Below are 9,356 nucleotides of genomic sequence, written 5' to 3'. Positions count from 1 at the left end.
TCAGACGTAGATATCAGAGTCATTTCATCACGCCGTTCAATCAAAGACTTCAATGACACAAAATGTCCGATAGAGTCGAATAGCTTTCCTCGTTGGTATAACCGATGATCAAACAATTCTGTAAACTTCACTAAGACGTTTGTTTGTTTGTTAAATTATAATTGATACACATCTAAGTGCCTGCCTTGCAGGTAGGACGTTAGAATTGTACCTGCTGCCCTTAATGCGTAATCGTAAAAGGTGACTTTTAACAGCTTTTCTCTTCTTCCTAACCCTTGACAACATCTCATTTTTGGTCTTCTGTTGAGCGCTCGCTCCTGTAATAGGCCATGGGCTAGGAGGGTCCCAAATGCACACCCCCCAAACCTCCGAACCAATATTTTTCTAAAGTGTAAATTCGACTAATTTAAATGATCATTTTTATGTCCACGTGTTCTACGAGAAGTTGCTAAAATATTTTCGTTATCGTAATATGATATGCAATTTGTCATAATTTGGTCCCTGTCGATTTTTTTCAGCCATAACACGAGTTTGTAACGCGATATACCAAAACAACATCGATACCTCGTTAAGGACGAAAAACCGCCACGAGACAGGCATACGAACAAGATATTCTATATTGATCAGAATTGATATTGTGTGTACTGTAGTACCAATAATTGGTCTATGGAATATTACCTTAGTATTATTTCACCTGGAACACGTCAAGGTCGTTGTATAGTCTTACTAGATAAGAGGCATCGGTTTATGAATGAGAAACAATACAGACTACTCATTCATTATTTATATTTTCCTACACAGACTACAAAGTTCAGTGTAGACAGTGGGAGGTAATTCATTATGAACACCTTTACGGGATTGTATTGATGTTTGATTGTATCGAATATTATGGTCAATATTTAAATAATGCATCATAATTCTGCTCATTCAGATCCGACTTTGATAGTAAATACATCATACAATGTAAGGACAAGTTAAAGAATACCAAGAGCCAAATAAAAACATGCACTGTGAAATTGTTTGTTTTATAATCATTGTTAACGACAAAACCAGTAATTGGCAACACATTTTTTTCAAGATTCAGGATTTGTTTTTGTTTTTTTTTCAATACGGGTAAAAGAAATCCGCACAGCAAAAGGTACAATAATGATAACAATAACACTTGCACTGTGTCGACATCACAAAGATCAATAAATGGAACAGCCATAGCATCAGCTTCTGAATATAGTCATCCAAAAACGGTTAAAAACAATTTTGTTTGTTTGTTTGAGTATTTTATCTACCAATAAACAGCCAAGGACAAGGACGGTCTCCCATGTATGTGCAGTGTAGCGTGTGTGAAGTGAGAAGTGCGTGTTTTGGGAGACTGCGTTTTATTCGTGTTGTGTCTTATATAGTGAAACTGTTGCCCTTTTGATAGTGCAATATCACTGAAGCAAGCAGCCGAAGACACTAAGCAACAAATCCCACCGCTCACATTATACTGACAACAGGTGAACCAGTCGTCCCGCTCCCTGTTTGCTGAGCGCTAAACAGGAGCATAAGCTACCACTTTTATAGACTTCAGTGTGTTTCGGCTAGGGGACAGAACTCTGAGCCTACCTTATAGGCCATGGACTAGGAGGGTCCCACATGCACCCCCCAAAAACCTCCGAACCAATATCTTTCTTAACCCTTATGACCCACTGATCACAAATCAAAATGTTAACATTGCATAAGTTGGAATGAACTTCCGGTTATGACGTCATCAAGATGGCCGCCATCTCGAATTTCACTATTTCAGAGAAGCGATTCCGAGCATAACAGACCACTAAACTGCATTTAATTTATTATTATGACAACCTGCATATCTAAAGCTGGCAATAGAATTCTGTGAATGCAATAATTTATTAGCACAATGGGGATTAAATGCAACAACCAGTATTGCTGAGTGTGAAATTTAATTCCAGTTGAAATAAAACTGTCATTGATTTTAATAGAACGAAACACTTAATTTGAAATAGAAATGCATTGCATGTGGAGTAAACTCACAGGTTCTACTTAAATAGTGTGCACCAATAGAGCTATGAATCGCTCAGAAGACATCAAATTACATGTATAATTTCACATTTCACTCGTATATTTTTCACCAGATTGCATCTGTCCAATTTTAGTCCAATTTCCTAAATTAGATGTTGTTTAAGAGTTGCCATGTATTCCCTTGTTGTGCCAGAATTATAAGAGATATTCGGTGGCGGTGTGTGGGATACACATCATGTGAACATATGGTTCATAGAGGCTACACAATGAGTGGTTGTTGAATATTGAATTTATTCCACACGAATGAGTTATTTTTTTAAGTTAAAAAGATACAAGCTTTAGCGAGTGTCATTTGTAATTTTTAAAAAAATAACTTACGAGTGTGGAATAAATTCAATATTCAACAACCACGAGTATTGTGACCTGTTTCTACCACAATCATATTCGTTTTAGCCGATAGAAATACTATACGCTAGGGATACGGTAACGTGTATTTACCGAAATATGCAAATAAGGTGTAGTAATATTTTCATCAGCAAAAAGATACTAATTAGTATTCAAAAGCCATAATTTGATAAAGAATCCATCGATATCAAATTATTCTCATTGGGAACATCTATAGGGTTAAATGATACCCATTTAACGTCTTCTTAAATTCAAATCTTCATAGCTGTTTCCAGAAAATAAAACTCAATGTCGGACTACACGTATACATGTAAAAGCATTTGCGCGACACGGCATCGTCTATTTCCCGCCAGGTAGTCATCAAGCCATTACAATCGGGAACAAGTTCGCTTTATACACGTTAAATCTAGGAAACTCGTAAGTAAAACTCTTGTCCGTCAAGATGTATTATCAGTACTAAAGGTAAATTTAACATGTATGAAAACGTCACGTATTTTGACACAACGCCCACGACGCATACGCTTCCCAACAGCAGTTTTGGACGTCAAGCGGTGGTCACAACATAGAATGTCGTCATTTAATTATTGATGACGTTGACAATGATGACGTGACACTGAAAACAAGTAGTTCGGTCAAAATTCACCGTGTCAGCCAATCAGTTTACTTACAGAGTTTATACCACGTGTGGTATAAACAAATTGTTATATGGCTGTAAGTTTTGCCGTTTTCTGATTGGTCGAGACCGCTCGGACAGGTCTTGACAAAATGCGATGTCAACCTGAAACCGATGAACACCTGTTCAGAGGTTGACATTGCAATCCGGTAACCTGGCTATATATAGATACGGGGATTCCCCCCCGTGTCTTCCGTATTTTTGACCAATCAAAATTGAGCATTGTCGATCCTCGGGCAGTACCCATTCCAAGCAATATGGCAGACGACACTGCATTGGAAATGGATAAAAAACATTTCGGTTCTGTTTCCGATGATGATCTGGAGACAATACTTGTAAACACTCATAGCAAAAATACGAAACGTACCACGGAGACCTCTGTTAAAATTTTGCATGACTATTTACAAGAAAAGGGACATGTCCGTGAGTTTGACTCCCTAGAACCCGTGGATTTAGCAGGGAAGCTGCGAAAGTTATATGTGGAGGTAAGGAAAGAAGACGGGTCAAAATACCAACGTACAACATTGTTTGGTATTCGCCATGGTATAAACAGGCACTTATCTAGTCATAGTAAACCATTTAATATTATAAAAGATTCAGCATTTGATGAGGCAAATAAGATGTTCGAAGCTGCTACAAAAGAACTCAAACGTGAAGGAAACGGAGGCATTTCGCATTACCCGCCTATTGAGGAGACTGATCTTCAGAAAATGTATGCCTATTTTACTCTAGGCGACAGTGTCAAACTGCAGCAGAAAGTATTTGTAGATATGATGTTATTTTTTGGATTAAGAGGTCGTGAAAACATACACAATTTAAGAACATGGAAATATGTACGTGTACATGGTTTATAATGAAGCGAAAAAAACCACCAGGACGACCCGAACATCGCTGATGGCCGTATGTATGCTAAGCCAGGTAAGTCACGAAAATATGCGTAGCAAACTGGCGTCAAGCATCATTTCATAAAGTTTATGTTGTTAAAATAGCTTTCATTTTATTTAGACAGTATTATTAAGACCTTTGAAAGTGAGACTATTTTTTTCAATTATTTATGGTATGTCTTTACTCTTATATGTTCCAGACGATCATATGTGTCCAGTGAAGTCCTTCATGTGGCACAAGGGGCATTTGAACCAAAAAATATACAAGGTTTTTTTCAAAGACCAAGTCGATATCCCAAAGGTGTTGTCTGGTATGACAACGTCCCTGTTGGACACAATACCATTGGAAGTTTTATGTCAACCATTAGCGAAAGAGCCGGCATGTCGCGCAGATATACAAATCATAGTCTACGGGCTACAGCTGTCCATGTTCTTGACAAAAAAAACAATTTGCTGGAAGACATATAATGAGGGTGACAGGACATAAATCAGAGAATTATTTAAAGACCTACACCGGTTGTACTGATCAGGGCATTAAAAAATACATGTCGGACACTATCATGGAAAGTCTGAGGCCCTCTGTCTCTTCAAATTCATCTGTTGAACCACCAATGAAAAAGTCAAGAACCCAGGAAGACGAAAACAAAGAGAACAATATTGACGAATGGCCTGCTAACATAAATAACGCAGACTTCATGCTATTAACAGATTCTCAAGTGGATGAGCTGTTAAATGAGTTTGATTCTTGGGGAGATGATGTAAAATCTAATGACTGTACAAGTATCGAACTGTGAAAACCAATAGTGCTACAACTCCATTGCCACAAAACCAGGTAGCCATACCAATCAAAACCACAGCCACAAATAATGATGCTACAACTTCAAGGTGTTTGACTGAATCCTCCATGAATTCTTGGATGAACATTACAAATTTGCCATTTCAACTGCCAGCAATTAATAATTGTGGCAATGTCACAATCAATTTTAACCTGAAACAGTAAACTGTCTCCTTTGAAGATGTTTAGTGTATATATTTCAGTGTACACTATTCGCAATTATACAACTATTCTTTGTTAAGTTGTTTAGTTATATTTGTGTTATATTAGTTTCGGAATTCCATCAAACAGCAATGCTTGTATCATATAAAACAATATGAACATATTTTCATATAACAAAACAGTTATCGACTTTTTTGTAGGTTAACCCGAGGAATTGTTAACCTTTGAAAGGTGATATTCCTCTCCGCCTCTGGCCTCGGGAAATATCACCTTTCTCAGGTTAACAATTCCTCGTGTTGACCTACAAAAAGTCGATAATTGTATATTGTTAATCAACAGCTGCAGTGTTTATTCAATGTCCTGAGAGTTGAATAGCACCGCCTATTGTAATAGAAAGTGAGATTACGCTTTAAATTGGATGATATACATCATATTCCGCTCGGATTTACACGAACGATGAAATAGAAATATACCACAGTCCACTAAATATCATTCACCACATGCTATACACAGGGCTTTATTTGATAATAGAAAACCAAGTTTAAAAATCGTTAAATTAAAGATTTATTAAAAATCAAACATTGGAAAATAATATAAAGAACAAATGAAGTAGCAAGTGAGGTGTCCACGACAACGATGTTGGTCTCGTAAATGCATCCTTTCAACATCGTCTATAAAAGTACGCATCGTGGGCAAACATATTACAGCTTTTGATTTCAAGTCTTATGTCCAGGAGCGAAGGGACTATAACATGATACAGTTCGATTCCTTCGCGTGTTCCGAGTAATTACACGGACAAGACAAATGTCTGAACTGCTGTTATGGGGCAGCAAAACAATTAACATGTCATTCTTAGTTCTCTCGATAGCGAAATGAAAGGTCAAAATTACTATACAATACTTTTTTTTCTAATCGAATCTGAATTTTACGTAGAGTTTTAATTATGATTTGACATTTATTTTAACTGTTATAACATAAAGCGAAATGATCCTACAAAATGTTAAAGTTAAGTTTTTGTAAACGAGTAAATGTAGAACTTATACTGAACTAATGTTGATAATTACCAGTTCAGTTTATCTCGCAGTTGACACGTTACTCCTGACAAAAAATTGTAATGTTCCTAAAGATCAATCCATGACAATCTGCGTGTGATAAAATGGAAATAAAGATTATCACCAGAAATGTAAATCAGCCTATAGATAAAATATTTTTAATAAGGAAGAGATGTCCTTTAAAACTAAAGTCACATCTAAATATAAGTACCAATCTGGAGAGGTATAAGATATGGACGATCTGTTTCAGCTACGTAAAAATGAAACAAACCTATATGACATTAGTGTTCCGCTATCACAGAGATATATATGATGTAAGGGGTTAATGCAACATCTTGACAAAAAGTGAACATGTTCGTCACCCTAACTGACAAAGAATATTTCAAACTTCAAAATTTGTCTTCACATTATGGTTTTTATGGTGTAAATGCCTGGCCAGATACATTGTATAACAAAAATGGAAATGCAGATGATGAAATGATACGCTATTTAAGTCTGAAGCCTATAAAATATTCTTCATAAGTTTTTCAATTGAAATTACGCTATGTAACTACATATGTATGCGTTGTTTTTATGGTAAAACCGGTTATTTTCGGAACGAAAATATTTTCGTGATTCCGCGATACACTGCTATAGTTGCGAAATATTAAAACAAAAATAGCTAAAATTTTTTTTTTTTACTACAAAGGTAAAATTCTATTTATCACAAATATTATTGAAAGAAAAGTCAAACACATATTTTCGTTTCCTTCCTCTGAGAGAACGAAATAACGCGAATTTATCAGAAATACTTCATGACGTTACACAATAGTTGAACACATGTACCTTACGATATTCGCGATTATTGCCATATGCGATGGTAGCACAACTCAGCTCAGTAAGTATTGTTTTTTGATAGTTTCTTTTTTATTTTTTTTATAATAGTAAATTATTTTATATTAGTTTAAAGGACGGCCTCCTATGTGTGCAATGTGCTGCAATGCGTCAATGGCTGTATTTTTTGGGAGTCTGCAGTATGTTCATGTTGTGTCCTTTCTCTTTTCTTTGTTACACTAAGCTACATTGGTATTATTAGTGATATTTACTGCAGTCAGACGAAGATATCAGAGTCATTTCATCACGCCGTTCAATCAAAGACTTCAATGACACAAAATGTCCGATAGAGTCGAATAGCTTTCCTCGTTGGTATATCTTACCACAGACAAACTATTGAAAATTGCAAACAAAACTATTGCGATTAGTCTACGGCCAATAATGCAAGAACAATCGTAGATTTGTTGATAAATATCACCGTTTTGGAACCCAATAAATCTCCCTTATCTACGTATTGGACACGGTATATAAGTCTGGAAGGATTCGATTGGAACCTTGGTGCCATATTGTAAGAGATGGATTAGAATGGCGGAACAGACTAATCAATAACTGCAAACCAATTTCAGAAAGAATTAAACACTACTGTTATCAAAGAGGACCAGTGCAAAAGTGAGAAATAATTTTCTTGGCGTACCAATTGGTTAGACAGACTATATATATCATAGTGCACGTCTGTTTTATTAAATAGAAAAAGAAATGTATATATCCTCTAAAATGCATATGTCTTGATTTAATAATAGGTCACACTGCCCGGTGGGGTTCGGTAAATTATTACAATTAATAGGCACGGGTCTAACCAACTTTCTGATAGCTTTCATACTTGCATAATATATTTATCGCTGGACTCTTCTTACTAACAGGTCCTCTTATGCCAATTTCCGTTTGAATAAGGAAGGGGAGTATGGAAACATGCATTAAAACCATTAATTTCTCTCCCATGGCTTTGCCAAGTACTTTTTAAAGTCCTATGTTGAAATTATGAAATGATCCACAGATTTAGCTCCATCTATTTATTCATTTTTTGCTAGACTGTAACGTTAGATATAAACAAAGAAGTCTTCTCCACACACAATACTTTACTGAAACCAGATACATACTTCAGAGTAAATGATATAAAATTTAACAAACAAAAGATACAAAAGGCACATGTAGTAGATGAATGCAAATAGCTCAATTTTCAAACATATTTCAATCTGTTTTTCTTCTCCCATTTCCGCACATTTATGTTGAAAAAATAATGCAGCAAATGTTTAACTTTTCGTAGGTACATACATCATGCATCCTTGGAAAACATAGGACGAAACAAAGTTAAAACAAAATAGAGAAATAACAATTTCTGTTGCCAGACCGACAGGGTCATCGATTGTGATGGTCACTGTTCTCCAGTCACAAACGTACGACTGTTTTTATGACGGATGGAAGCTCGTGTTTCTCCGGGGACATGGAACTGACAGGTAGAGTTATGTAATTCAAGATCGTATAATAGCAGTTCCAAAACTGCTGTGTCCTTTGGGTCTATTGTGTACTAGTGAGGAAGTAATCATAAAGATGATATATTCTATCGGCGTCTATTATCAATACATCTCCAAAAAATAAAGCACATTGCCGTTAGACTTGGTGTCTCAGCGGTGATATTTTATTATAGATGGCAACTGACATTTGAAATGGACTAAGGAATTTTGTATCGTATTGTATTGTATTCTGCGAAAGAGGGTGGGGCTAAAAATATCGAGAGAAAATCTTTTCTTATTTATTAATTGCATATACTTCTTTTAAATTCCATTAAGTATTCAAATTTAATAAGATTATGACAGAGGCGAACGATCAAGCGCAGTGTCAAGGGAAACGTTAGGAAGAAGAAAGTTAGTTACATTGAGAAGAGAAAAAATAATATCCTAAAAGTTTACGATCATGCAGTAGGGCAGCAGGTACAATTCAAAAGCCCTACCTACAGAATTAAGGTTATCAAAAATTCCAAATTAAAATTCCCCATTAAACCATCAAAAGCATGGGATTCGGATTTCGAATTAATCTCAATAATTGTGTACTTTTTCATTAATCAGGTATATTTCTACACTTCCTGGTTGCTTGTATTGGTCATCGTCTTTAGAATTTAGCGAAACATTTTTTTTTATTTCACTAATTATACTATCGCAAAAGTGTTGTTATTAAGCCTATAGTGTGTGGTTTGAACTTCCTCGTTTTCTTCTGTTGGTGCCATGTATATATGTTTTAGCTTTTAAAGGTTGATGATCGTTTTTAACAATTAAATTGGATAACTGACTTAAATCGACATCACCAGTGTGCCCTTTACTGAGGAGGGCTGAAGTTGGTTGCGAGTTCCTAGTTCCTAGTTCCGTTTAATAAACGGAACAAGGAACCAGACCCGAGTTCCGTTTAACTTAAACGGAACTAGGAACCAGACCCGAGTTCCGTTTAACTTAAACGGAACT

At 35.8% G+C, this 9,356-nt stretch overlaps 1 pseudogene; it reads left to right on the top strand.

The window, feature by feature from the left end:
* Positions 1–3,354: 3,354 nt before the first annotated feature.
* Positions 3,355–4,775, top strand: LOC138332590 (uncharacterized; annotated as a pseudogene).
* The last annotated feature ends 4,581 nt before the right edge of the window (positions 4,776–9,356 follow it).

Source organism: Argopecten irradians, chromosome 10 (assembly GCF_041381155.1).
Source record: "Argopecten irradians isolate NY chromosome 10, Ai_NY, whole genome shotgun sequence".
Lineage (NCBI taxonomy): Eukaryota > Metazoa > Mollusca > Bivalvia > Pectinida > Pectinidae > Argopecten > Argopecten irradians.
Note: the sequence above shows the minus strand (reverse complement) of the source record. Positions and strands in the feature narration are given on the sequence as shown.